The sequence below is a fragment of the Amblyomma americanum genome, unplaced genomic scaffold (genome assembly GCF_052857255.1).
Source record: "Amblyomma americanum isolate KBUSLIRL-KWMA unplaced genomic scaffold, ASM5285725v1 scaffold_60, whole genome shotgun sequence".
NCBI lineage: Eukaryota > Metazoa > Arthropoda > Arachnida > Ixodida > Ixodidae > Amblyomma > Amblyomma americanum.
Window position 1 is genome coordinate 404,438 of NW_027526532.1, and position 14,759 is coordinate 419,196.

A 14,759-nucleotide genomic window follows, 5' to 3' on the forward strand; every position below is an offset into this window, starting at 1 on the left:
CACGCTTTATCTGCGTTGCCGCTGTTTCCACGAGACAACAACAATGGTGTTAACGGCGCGTTGTCTTTGCGGCGGCTTTGGGGGTACGTACTTTAACGCATTAATATAATGCCACAAGAAAAAGTTTAGTGCACTCACGATGAACGACAAGGTAGACAGACAACACAGGCGCTTACTCCCAACTGTGCGTTTATTACAAAAACGCCGAATATAAAGAGAACAATACAAAACACCAATAACAAAACAGGCATTCACGCAGGCGCATAGAAGGTAATCAAGCAGTTGCATCAAGATATAAAAACTTTCGCTTATGAGCGAGATTTTTTATATCTCAATGCACCTATCGTGATGCATTACCTACTTAGGCATACTGCTTTTCCGCACCCACAATGGAGCCACTTTGTTCTCTCTCGGGCCAGACAACGTATCCGTCCTTACGACCATCTAGCACATCCATAGCGCCTACTGTGAGCAAGAAAATGTCGTTCATTCACATCAACGCTCAATCGTTGCTCAACAAAACTGATGAGTTTGAAGCGTTTCTTTCCACACTTAACTTTCGTTCCAATATACTAAAGATCACTGAAACTTGGTATCAAAACACATGTGAAGCACTGGACTTGCCAAACTACAACACGTACGTAGTGAATCGCTCTGACAAGCGCGGCGGCGGTGTTATGATAGCGATAGAAAAGGATCTGAGCTACAGCCTTGTCACCGACTTTACTTACGTTCATGATGACTATGAAATCCTCTCCGTGCGCAACGGCAGAAATATCTTCACAGTTATCTACCGGCCGCCTAAAGGCAACTTCTGCAATTTTAGCAGCTTTCTTGACGAATTCCTCGAATGGGTAACAGAAAATAATCTTAATCTTGTTCTAGGCGGGGATATCAATGTAGATTTGCTCTCATATTCTACCAACAAACTAGAAATTGAGTCCATATTGCAGTGCAATAGTTTTATTTCTGTTATAAAAGAGCCCACTCGGTTGCAGGCAGCGACGGCAATCGACGTCTTTTTCACCAATCTTCCAGCTGATTGTCTGAAATCAGGGGTTATTACTGCTCATATCAGCGACCACCTGCCCATATACCTGATAGTCGATTCTTTAACGTCTAAAAAACAATGTAGTTCAACTGTAATAAAATACCGGCGCATAAATCCTACCACATTAAATCACTTTCGTGTTGCACTAAGGAATATTGACTGGAGTGTCGTTGTCAATGAAACCGATCCTAATTATGCCTATAACGTGTTCATTACAATATTTAAGTCTAAATATGAAGAAAACTTTCCTTACGAAACCTTCCAAAAACCCCGGAAAGCACGAAAACCGTGGATAACCACAGAATGCCTAAAGATGATAAAAAGGAAAACAGACATGTACAACCGCTTTGTCCAAACTAGGTCACTGGATGACCTTCAACAATTTAAAACATATCGGAACCAAGTTACGTCCTTCCTTCGTCGTGCGAAAAAAGAGTACATCGAAAAACTGTTCAACGGTGACTTGCTTAAAAAGGCTGATCTTGTGTGGCGCAACATTAATCAAATTTTAAATCGAGGTACAACTCCTACTGGCGTGTCCGAAATTTTGGTCGACAACAAACCTGTGAACGGAAAGGAGTTAGCAGACACTTTCAACAATTACTTTGTGTCTCAAGCAGCTCAAAATGGGAATTTAATGAGTGTGCAATGCCTGGACGATAGGGTTGTTTCTAGTGCATTCCTGTCACCTACTGACGCGAATGAAATCAGAAATGATCTCCTGGCCTTGCCCAACAGTAAGGCACAGGATATTGACGGCCTGAAAATGTTGCCAGTCAAACATGTAGCCGATATCGTTAGTCCAGTCCTGGAATATATTTTTAACTGCTGCATAGAGCAAGCAGTGTTCCCCAAAAGAATGCAGATTGCGAAAGTTGCGGTTATTCATAAAAGTGGAGACAAACATCATCTGTCAAACTATCGACCTATTTCTATTCTACCTGTTTTCTCAAAGTGTTTAGAAAAGATACTGTTTAAACGAATAAACGGTTTTTGCAGCAAACATAACATTATTAATCCCAGCCAGCATGGCTTTCGAAAACATTTTTCTACTGAAACCGCGCTCTTAACCCAAAAAGAACTTATTTTAGAATCATTTGAGCTGAAACTACTTACGCTAGGAATTTTCGTCGATTTTTCTAAAGCTTTCGATCGCATCAATCATAAAATAATGTTAGCTAAGCTCGAGCACTATGGTTTCCGCGGCAAGTTTCTTCAAATAATTCAATCTTATCTAGGCTTTCGTGTGCAACAGGTGATAATAAACAACTGTTTATCAGACGCCTTGCATATCTTTTCAGGCGTTCCACAAGGTAGTATACTGGGGCCCCTGCTTTTCCTCCTTTACATCAATGACATCGTCTGCATAAGCAATCATTCAAGTTATGTCATTTACGCAGACGACACTTCCTTATTTTTCAGAGCCGCAAACTTGGTAGATCTTGAGCAACAAGCAGCAGATTGCTTACACTCTCTACATGAATGGTCCAAAATTAACTCCTTAAACATAAACACTGAAAAAACAAAAGCAGTGCTTTTTAGACCTCGCAATAAACTGACTTTATTGCCACCACTTTTTCTTAGGATGGGATCATCATCCATTCAGTTAGTTCCAACTGTCAAAAGTCTTGGTGTTCTTTTTAATGAAAATTTGACTTGGAACGATCACGTTGACCTTGTGGCTAACAAACTGTCTAAGGCCGTTGGCATTTTATGTCGACTGCGATATTTTATGCCAAAGCATATAAAGCAAATGCTGTATAACGCACTTTTTTCTTCTGTTGTTGATTACTGTTTACTGGTCTGGGGTACCACATCTTTCACTAACATCAACCGCTTGCATCGTTTACAAAAGAAAGCTGTTAGAAATATTGTGAACGCTCCTCGACTCGAACATTCTGCACCAATTTGTGAAGAACTAGGCGTCATCCCACTTCCTCAGTTATACAAAACATTACTTCGCAAACGATACAGGGCAAGCGTCATTAAAAACAACTGTTTTATGTTACAGCTGTCAAGATTACAGTGTAAACATTCTATGTATTCAACTAGAACAAGTTTGAAATGGTTGTTACCTAGGACGCGCACAAATTATGGCTGTCAAATGTTGCGCTTCACTCTCCCACATTTATTAAATGATGAATCAGAGTTGACGAACAACTGATTGATAACTGTACTACCTCATGCCCTAAATGTTCGAATGTTAATCCATGATCTTCTCTGTATCAACTTGGTTTCTTTCTTTCGTTTGTTGTTTATGTGTGTCACTACCAAACTGCCTCTGTAGGGTGCGTCGGCCTCGTCAAGCCTCATCACTGGCTTTTTGCCGGCGCACCCAACATCCTGATGATGTTGAATAAAGTATTGATTGATTGATTGATTGATTGATTGATTGATTGATTGACTATACAGTGAAGCAGTACCTACTAGCTCAGATGTCGATCCTTCTTCAGTTCAATATAATGCCAGTTGATCTGTTACCGTCCTGCACGAAGTTCGGGGTCTTCATAAAACCTTGAAGCTTTTTCCCGGCCTCGACCACGTAATGCCGCTGGTGAATGAATGCGGTAGGTTACGGCCAGCTTTCCGAAATGGGGGAGCAGGAACGCTAAGAATACGGTCGGCAAACCAGCCAACAGGAATTTCCTGTTCGCGCGAACCGTCGTATGCCGCGAAGCACGAAGCGGGTGCACATCCAATCTCGTGTTCGTGCCTCCTGTCGTGGCCGCACGTTATGGAAGCCTCGCCGCCACTGAGAACACGCTTTTTGATACATTATGAACGTTAGCTGAAAGAGCGGCCTATTCCGAAGCTTAGCGCATGTGAAAACTTAGCGCCGGCTTTAGGTAGACTATCACTGCTGTTTTGTAGCGATAGCTACACTACGCAAGCCACCTCGCGAGGTCAGCGTGGCTGCGCGCTGAACCGTGGCACCACCGCTCCGCCAGCTGTGCGCATTCGCGGAGTGACGTCAGAACACGCAGCTAGTGTGCGCGCCGCGCGCCTACATTACGCTAGCATTTCGAGCCTTCAGCGTGGCGCGCCGTGGCCACCGTGGCAGCTGCCGGCGCCGCGGCGCTGGCGAAACCGAGTGGGGGAGGAGCGGAGAGGAGAGAAAGTGAATCCACGTCCGGGGACGAAGATCAAGAAGGAACGCCCAGCGAAGCGCAGCGGCGAAAGTCTGACTTTGCAATTCGACTGAACGAGCTCCACTCGGCCAGCTGTAGCTATCACGTCACTCCAGGTATAACCAGAGCTAAACCACCGCCATTTATTTGTGCTTCGCGTCTCTCTAAATTTTTTGCAATTTCATTTATTATCGTTTTGTCATGAACGCATGAAAACAAGTTATCCAGTGTTGCAATGTATAATCCTGTAAAATGATTAGTGTCCTTTACATTTCCGCTAAGGCTATTACTGAGCGCTAACTGGTTAATAATAATAATAACTGGTTTTTGGGGAAAGGAAATGGCGTAGTATTTGTCTCATATATCGTTGGACACCTGAACCGCGCCGTAGGGGAAGGGATAAAGGAGGGAGTGAAAGAAGAAAGGAAGAAGAGGTGCCGTAGTGGAGGGCTCCGGAATAATTTCGACCACCTGGGGATCTTTAACGTGCACTGACATCGCACAGCACACGGGCGCTTTAGCGTTTTTCCTCCATAAAAACGCAGCCGCCGCGGTCGGGTTCGAACCCGGGAGCTCCGGATCAGTAGTCGAGCGCCCTAACGTTACACTGAGCCACCGCGGCGGGTTGGCGAATTACTTTTTCGATGTAGCCCAATTTGTGAATCTAAGGACAAAGGACAGGTGATACAAGCGGAATTGTTTAATTGATACCCATTTCTTGCCATCATGTTAATGAGTTTTAAACAGCGCTTTATTACCGCGAGTCGGGTGATGTGTCCGGCGGTTAAGCCTACAGCAGCCTGCAGTGTACAGCTCTGAAGCGTGAAACCCTAATTGTTTGCAATGCAGGCCTATAGCTCGCTCAGCAGTAGATCTCTTAAGGGATATACAGCTTATAAATTAGGTATGTTGTTACCTCGTTCCTAATTCTTGTCCTTAAAAAGCACAAATGAATGATAAACAGTCTGACCAATATATAAACTTAAGCTGCAGAAAAAGTGACAGTTGTAGCTTTCCGAACAATTTGGTAAGATTTGAAACAATTCCCTTTCTACACTAAAAGCAAAAGGCATCGAAAAAAGAAAATAAAGGAGAAAAAAATTTTGAGGAATTCATTTCATCTTGTTTCGGATGCGGTGGCATAGTGCCATTTGGCGCCTGAGCGGAACGAGCGTCCGGTTCGGTGATGCCACTTCTGTTCAATTTGAGATCACTCGATCTGCCGATGAGTAATGACTCCTCATTCGACTCAAACAGGCTGCCGCAGATAGCATGCGTCACTTACGGCCTGGGGACATCACTTCCGTTTTAGATTAGGACATGATTATTGGGTCGCCATAAGACATACATGCAGAGTTACCACACACTGTACCTGTACCGTACTATCCCTATATCCGAGAACGCCCCAAGAAGTTGGTAAAGTCGATCTGTCGATGAGTAATGACTCGTCATTCGATTCATACAAACAGGCTGCCGCAGATAGCATGTGTCATTTCCGGCCTGGGGACATCACTTCCGGTTTATGTTCGGACATGAGTATTGGGTCGTCCTAAGACATACATGCAGAGGTACCACACACTGTACCGTATTATCCCCATATCCGAGAACGCCCCAAGAAGTTGGTTAAGTCCGGTGCAACATCACAGCGTCAACATAAAGTAGTCCAAGGGGCTTTCAATGCTGTCGCATAAAACGTATATAAACGCAAAGGGAGACAGTGAGCTTGAGCTTTTGTTTTCGATGCTCAAAACAGTCTACGCTATTAGTTCTCTACTGCAGCGTTTTGTGCGGAAGCCTGGTATTCTAAGCAAAAAACATTGTTTTATTTGCCACAGAATTTTCCTATGTCTTCTGGACACAAGCTTTACTGCAGTCAGCGGCGAGCTAATGAGCACGCGCCTTGGCCTCCCTGAAAGCCACACGCCCATACACTTGAAGCAGTGTGCACAAGAAGGGCTTTTCATAAAATGCAACAAGACAGCACAAGTATGAAAGCAAGGTTGAATCTATCACCCAGAGGCGCGCCATCTATTCTTATTCTGTCAGAGCTTACATTTTTCTTATATGAATATTGGCTGAAAATCTAGTTTTAAAAGCGTTAGCTCTTACTCATCACGTTTCTGGATTTCTTCAGGTCTGCTACCACCTCCCTTGGGCGTGAAATTTTCTAAGTCCGAGCAATTCAAGATGGTGGCCCCTACAGTATATTGATATAGGAACCCAATTGGTGATTTATTGGTGACATCATTAGTATATAGAACTGGTTATTGGTTAGTGACGTCACTGATATATCCAAATGGTGATTGATTGGTGACGTACAAATTCGTCTTTTCATTGTTGTACATCACTTTAATCTCATTCATATCAGTTCCAGTAAACCAAACCACTAACGCTCGTTACTTCAACGTCTTCTAGACAGTGGCGGCAACTTTTTATTGTACTGCTCTAGTTCCCCATTGCAAGCGCTTCTTTCTGAAGATTGTTATCATACTTATCATAGGATTACATCATACGTAACATTGAATCCCTGCAAACCCCTGCTGTTCGCTTCGTTTTTTCGGACTGTTTCCCGTACACCAGTGTTATATCTTTAAAAATCGTGCAGAATCAGATCCCCTATCAATACGACGAAAACACGGTCGCATATCTCTGTTTCACAAGCTTTATGACGACTTATTCACCCACCTTGCCTCATATTCCCTCGCCGTGATAATCCTTATAAAGTCAATCGCTAAGCGTGCCACTCATCTATTTACGCACAATAATTCATACCTAGACCCATAACTGACTGGAATAACCTACCATAAAATTTTTCTACCGAGGTTCAACCAGACAAATTTCACAAAGTGTTGCATACTCACTTCACAATTTGACGTCCTGTCCGCCATTGTACTTTTATAGAGTTAATAATCCTTCTTTTGTGTTTCCTCGAATACCACTACCAGCCTTTCAGGTTCTCTTTAATTTTTTTCTGCGTTGTTTCTTATTCTTAATCTCAGCTGTTTAAATTTTTACCCTTTTCTATTTGCGCTCTAGTGTTGTCGTTGATGTTTTTCTTTTTACAGTGCTTCAAAAATGGCATCTGTATTTTCTTGTTTCTCTCTTTTCTGCACCTTTTCGAGCAAAGTCTTATCAAAGTGCTTCGTGTCTCCCCCTATGTAATGCCCTCACCGGAGGGCGTATAGGGTAAATAAATAAATAAATAAATAAATTGCAAGGCGGGAGTTTGTTGAAAGGTGCTGGCGGGACGGGAGCAGCAGCGAGAACAGTCCAAGAGCGACCAGTTCGAGCACAGACACTCGTGGCGACAGCAATACGGCTGACGCGCAGGACTATCTTGTTCGTTATCCCGAGTCATCTGCTTTGTCTTTGTCATCTTCTTCTTTGGAATCACCCCCGGGGAGAAGAGGAGCCATCCTGGCGACTTACGGCGACTGTAAGATGGAGGGGTTGTAGTAAGGCTTGAGACGCTGGATGTGAACTGTCTCGCGGCCGCGCCGGCGGAGATCGGGAGACGGCGTTCGACGACGTAATTAACATGAGATGTGCGCTCCAGGACGCGGTAGGGGCCGTGATTCTTGGCAAGAAGTTTCGAGGAGTTCAGGAGTACTTGACAGTATCCAGAACCACTCAAGCGTACTAGGAGAGAAGTGCGATGTGGTGTGAGCGTTGTCGTGGCGGAATTTCTGGCGATACTGGGTGTCAGTCGTGAGTGACCGAGTGATTTGGCGACAATCTTCTGCGTGTTGCGCGGCTTCGGAAACAGGGGTATATTTGGAGGCGTGAAGTTGGTAAGGCGGAATGGTGTCTATTGTAGCAGATGGATGACGGCTGTAAAGAAGAAAGAACGGAGAGATGCCAGTAGTGAACTACTAGGAGGTGTTGTAGGCAAAAGTCACATAAGGAAGAATGAGATCCCAATTCGAGTAGTTCGATGCGACATACATAGAGAGCATGTCCTCGAAGGTGCGGTTAAATAGCTCGGTGAGGCCGTTGGTCTGCAGATGATAGGCGGAGGTGGTTCGATGTATTATGTTGCACTGGTGGAGCGGGGCTGTGACAACATTGGAAAAAAAGGACACGTCCGCGATCGCTTAGCAGTTCGCGAAGTGCACCGTGACGAAGGACAAACGTTGGAAAAGGAAGGAGGCAACGTCTGTAGCTATGGCAGACGGAAGGACGGCGGTTTCGGCATACCGCTTCAGATGATCAACCCCAACGATAGCCCAAACGGTTGCCGGCCGCAGTGTACGGAACCGGGCCGTAAAAATCAATGCCGATAGGGTCGAAAGGGCGTGGTGGGCAAGGGAGCGGCTGCAACTCGCCAGCAGAACGATGAGGAGATGCCTTGCGACGTTCACAGGCGAGACAGGAGCGTACGTATTTAAGTTCGAAGGTGTTCATGCTGCGCCAGTAATAGCGCAGCCGGATGCGGATGTATGCCTTGAAAACTGCCGCGTGACCGCATTGTGGGTCAGCGTAGAAATAGGCGCATATGTGCGTGCGCAGGTGGCGAGGAAAAACAAGTAACCACTTGCGGCCGTCGGTGCTGTAGTTCCGGCGATAGACGAGGTTATCGCGAATCACAAAGTGGGAAGCATGGCGGCGGAGAGCACCGGATGGAGAAGCAGCCGTGGGGTTGGAGAGAAAGTCGAGAAGAAAAGCGATACAGGGGTCCCTACGTTGCGCTGAGGGCATGTCGCTTACGTGAAGCGACAACGGGGAGACGTCAGAGGTGGAAAAGGTGGAGATCTCGGCTGGAAATGGGCAGCGGGACAGGGCATCAGCGTCTTGATGCTTCCGGCCGGAGCGATAGACCATGCGGATGTCATATTCTTGCCGACGAAGAGCCTATCTGGCAAGGCGGCCGGATGGGTCTTTCAAGGAGGAAAGCCAACAAAGTGTATGATGGTCCGTCACAACGGCAAAGAAAGCACCCATAGAGGTACGGGCGGAATTTAAGAAGGGCCTATGCGATAGCCAAACACTCTTTTTCACTGACGGAGTATTTAGTTTTTCTACGTAAGTGTGTGGCTTGCGTAGGCAACAACGTATTCATCGAAACCACAGATGCGCTGGGCGACTGCGGCGCCGAGGCCAACACCATTGGCGTCCGTGCGGACATCGGTAGGAGCGGTCGACTCGAAATGGCGCAGTGTGACCGGCGCTGTGAGGAGGTGGCGCAAGGTGTTATACGCAACTTCGCACGCGGGAGACGATCGGCCGCTTTCTTGGGGAGCTGCCAGTACCCAGAACGTAAATCGAGGGATGTAATGAGCTCCGCCTTTTGCAAACAGTCCAGAGCGTCATCTATGCGTGAGAGCGGATAGACATCCTTGCGCGTTATCTTATTAAGACGGCGGCATTCGACACAGAAGCGTATGGAGATCTTTCTTTTTCACAAGGACAACAGGCGATGCCCAAAGACTACTTGAGGGCTGAATGACGAAGTTTTGAAGGATATGGTCGATTTGCTCTATAATAGCCTGGCGCTCGGTTGGAGACACACGATAGGGGCGCTGCCGCAGCGGCACGTGCGCACCAGTGTCGATGCGATGGGTGACTTTGGAAGTTTGGCCCAATGAAGTTTGGTGAGCGTCGAAGGAAGAGCGAAGTTGATTAAGGAGGATGAGAAGCTGTGTTCTTTGCAGCGGGGAAAAATCAGTGTCGATGGAGCGCAAGAACAATTCGGTAGAAGAGGCATCTGTCGTAGAGGCAGGAGGGCTGAGCGCGTTCATGGCGAGGAGCAGTGTATCGTCGGTCTCCTTGCGCATGAGCAGAGATGCGATAGACTGCACACTGCCGAGGCATTCACTAAGGCGCAGAGTGGTGGGGCAAGGAAACGGGTTAGAGACCAAAAGTATCGAGAGGCCAGCGGACACAGTCAGTACGGCGTATGGCCAAGGGAGACACTTGCGGTGCAGAAAAGTAAGGCCTGCCGTAAAGAGGACAGTGTCGTCACCGATAGAGTCGCAAGACAGGTGTACAAGAACGGAAGAGCACGGGGGAATTTCGATGTCTTCGGCGGCGAGGGCTTTAACACAGGCAACAGAAGTAGTAGCGTCCAGCAAAGGATTGGGCAGAGAAGAGATCCCGACTTCCGCTCGAGCACAGTCGATCATAGCTTCCTGGCCGGAAAGGAAATCCCAGCCCAGAATAACAGGATAGCAGCAGGAAGGCAGCACGACGAATTCTATCGTATAGAGGGAGTCTTGAATCACAACTCGAGCAGTACACGCTGCGGACGGCTTGATGTGTTCAGCGCTGGCTGTACGCAGTGACAGTCCAGCAATCGGCGTCTTTACCTTCATCCACGGACGAAAAACATTTAGTCCATAACAGAAATCGCAGCACCGGTGTCCACAAGGGCAATACAGAAATGCCGTCGACAAAAATATCGATCAGATTACCAGGGGATATGCGAGGTCTTGGGAAGTTCGACGGGGACGCGGTTCTCGCCTCAGGAACTACGGCGCCTAGTTTTCCTCCTGAGGGGCATTGGGGCGACGTCGCATAGGAGAAACGGAGCAGCGCGTCGGTGAACGGCGTCTAGAAAGGGCCGAAAGGTCCGGAGAAGAAAGACGACTAGACGGCCGCTCAGCAGGTCCGGAGTACTGACTCGTGGAAGGCCAGTACGCGGGAGCTGGAGGAGGTGTCGCATTACTGGGAGACGACAACGGCAAAGCCGGACCACATGACCAGGCAAGCCGCAATTGCACCAGATGGGCCGGTTCTCGATGGTGAGCCAGGGATTGCTGACTCGCGGAGCCGGTCGAAGAAAAGGAGCCACCGCTCGCGCAGGTATGGGAGGCAAAGAATTGATAGGCGGTCGATGTCTGGCGACGACGTCCGCGTATGTCAGCGGAGCGGCCATAGGGGGCGGCGTCTGGGCGACGACGTCAGCGTATGTCAGTGGAGCGGCGACAGGTGGTGGCGGATGAGCGGGTGGTAGAGCCTCGGCAACCTGCTCTTGAATGGCGTGTTGAAAAGCCGGAGCCAAATATGGAGCTCGCTCCGTAGGGCTCGGCAGAAGAGAAAGCTGACGCGACACTTCCTCCCGAGCCAAGTCTGATTTATTGCAGCAGCGATGAGGTGTCAGGTGCTGGCGTCAGTCCAGCAAGCGACTGAACCTGTCGGGGGTGCTGTAGCGTCAGGAGCCTCTGCTTCCGCAGCTCTTCGAAGCTTTGGCAGAGGGTGACTACTTCAGCAACGGTGCGCAAGTCGCGCGCTACCAGCATCTGAAAGGCGTCGTCGTCAACACCCTTAAAATGTGCTTAATCTTGTCAGCTTCTGACATGTTGAGGTTGATACGCTTGCATAGGTCAATGACATCTATGTAACTGCTAAAGCTTTCGCCGACCTGCTCAGACAATTCGCGCAAGTGTTGTTCGGCGCGGAGTTTCCGGAGAGCAGGACGACCAAACACTTCGGAGAAGGTTGTCTTGCAAGCAGACAAAGTTCGGATGCCCACCGCGTGATTCCGATATCACAGGTTAGCCACACCCATGAGATAAAAAAATTACGTTATTTAGTTGTGTCACATCATCCGATCCGTTGTAAAGGCTCACCCTCTCGTAAGACGTGAGCCAATCTTCGACATCCTGCTCATCGGCCCCACTGAAGATGGCCGGGTCCCGTTGGCGAAGGGAGCTGGCGCAGGTAACAGCTGGGCCCACTTGCACGGCTTGATGTTGAACATCGTTAGGTATCGCAGGTGGCGGGAGAGTACGGTTGCGCAATTCCAGGGCTGTTACCCAGCACTTCCACCAAATGTAAGGCGGGGGTTTATTGAAAAGAGCTGGGTGGACGGGAGCAGAGGCGAGAACAGTCCGAGAGCGACCAGGTCGAGCACAGACACTCGTGACGACAGCAATACGGCTGACGCGCAGGACCATCTTCTTCGTTGTCACGAGTCATCTGCTTTGTCTTTGTCATCTTCTTAGCTACAGAATAAACAAATAAACACATTCTTCATAATATCGCTGACTTCTGCATAGAGGCTATCACACCGCTGCCTTTACCGTCTTCCTTTAGGAGAAATGTTCCATGCTAGCATTGTTGGCAAAGGCAGCCGTGCCGCCTCAACTCGTCGCATTGCATTTGACTAAGGATTCAGACACTGCCCTTATCTTCTCCGTCGCTGATTACATCCTAATCTTGTGCACATGGTGTAGGCAAGGCCACGCGCCAATAGGCAGTTTGCTGTGAAAACTCAGGGGACGAATATTTCAACGGCGACTACATGATTGGTACAATGACTGGCATTTTTTATAGTTATGCTGTGCCTTGTAAGTGTTTAGTACAAAATGATTACTAGACGTAAAAAGAAAGCTAAAGTGAACAGTTTATTCATAACAGCAGAATGCATTTCAGCTCCTTCGTAGTGACACACCCTAAACCATTAACGAGCAGTGTCGCGAATCAGCAATGTACCAGTCGCAAGCCAAGTACTGATGCCTGCAGGAAGCTTGCATACAAAGATGGCGGCTACACGATCAATAATTTGTTATTCAAACGCATAAAAGAGCCATGGGTGACTTCATTTGAACTATAGGCATGGTAAGAAAGAAAAATACTCTTTTTTGGGCATTTGCAACCACGCTGGGACAGTGCACTCCTCGTTCTCGGAAGGCCGCTATCTCCAGCGACATCTTCCCCTTGTGGGGCTCCGGACACGCTTGAACAGACTGTATGGCGCCAGGAATCTCCGGGTGTCGGGCTCCAAGGCTCATTATAGGTCTGAAGGTTGACCGCCTGGCCGTCATCATTAAGCATGCAACTGGTCAACCCCCGCTTCCCCCTTAATGCTCTCAATGAATTCTGCGATATATAGCAATAAACATTGAACTTTGACGGGAAAAGACTACTTATATTGAGCATCTATTTCTTGATGTAAAGTAGAAAACTGAGAAGTCACATTGAAAGTGATCAATATGGTCCCAGGCATCAAGACAAAAATTCCGTGCCTGATGAGATAATATTCAAAATTCGTGTACTCTGCAGAAAAGAACACACTGATCAATTTAATATTTTATTTCTCGATAATTACATGTAACGTCATAACTGTTCTTTGCAGCATTTTCAAACAATAGCCTTGCACATAGTTTTGTTTGTCACCTTGTAACGGAGATAGAAGTGTCCAGAACATTCGCAGTTGGCGCAGGAGGCGACGTCGCGTACTGCGGAATAGAACACTTGAGTCGGACCTTTGGCTTTGCTGTGGTGACGGCTGCATGGCGGGTCTGGCTTCTATAGCAGCCAGGGCGGGCGCAGTACGATTCCCTCCTTTTGGTAAGAATTCGACATCACAGCTACGGTTTAAGGCAGGAGGCGTTGATTGCGTAGACGCCTCACTGTTGTGTAGGAGCTGCTCAGCCGTTGAGACACATGGGTGTAGTGGGGGGTCCGGGGATTGATGCAAATCCGGTTACACCATGTCTTTAGACGCGCTCGAATACGAGTCTGCGACGGTAGTATGAAAGCCATGGTCGCGGTAAATGACTGCCCGTGCGACAGGGGTACTTCTACTTGCTACGTCCTAACGCACTCAAAATTCGGCTTTCGTGGGGGCGGGGAACCGTAGTGCGCGAGGACGGCCGCCATGAGGTCATCGAGCAGGGTGCGCCTAAAAGACGGCCAGGTTATGCGCTGAAAAAGGCAACCCGGAAGATGCTTCTTGGCCAGGTAGAACCGGATTGCTAGGCTGGCGGCGCTGTCAATGTAAAATTGCGATTCAAGCATTGCGATCTGGAGGGAGGGGGGGGGGGGGGGGGTCGTGGTCGTTAAAAGGCGCTAATCTGTGCGGCTCAGGAAATCAGTCTGACAGAACGGCAGTGGATCAGACTCGCCTTGGCTGGATGGTTCACAGTGTGACCTGACCTTGGCAAATCAGGTAGCGAAGAATTGCCGGCGGAGGTAAAGTGGTTGACTGCATCGAAAGTGCGGGAGGCCCACGATCATCAGTTGTACATAATGGTGCACATTTTTTTATGGAGCCCATTGATGCCTGGAGAATAAAGCGGCGGACAGCTGACGGATGCGTCGGCTCTGCGAAGCAGCCATGGCCGTTTGTTCTCGTCCTAAAGAAGATGGGGCGTACCCACTCCGGGGTATGGGCCAAGACACGGTCGGTGATTGACAGGTGCCCAAAACGTTTCAAAAGAAGGAATGTAAATTTGGTGAGTTAAATTAAGAAAAAATCGAGCAATGCTAGGTTGGTGACTAAAGATGGGGATGGGGCTAAACGTGCAGTGTTTAGGAAGTTTTGATTACAGATGAATTTTAAACATGAGTAGCCATAATATAGAATACAGATATATTTTAAAACACTACCGATTCTTGTTTGAAAAGAGACTGAATCGCGGAGTGCACACCCGTGCTCCTGCGCCCAAGGGTAGAATCACCAAGTGACAGAACAAACCCCGCATCTAAGGTCGTTCTGTCTCGAAGTGCTCACTACTCGTCTTCCAAAACTTGGCACGTGTGGTGGCACTACACCTTTGTATGGTATGCCCTGCTTTGTAGTATATCGGTACCTTAGCCTTGTCAAGCTGACAAGAGATGTTTTTAGCCCAGGGGAC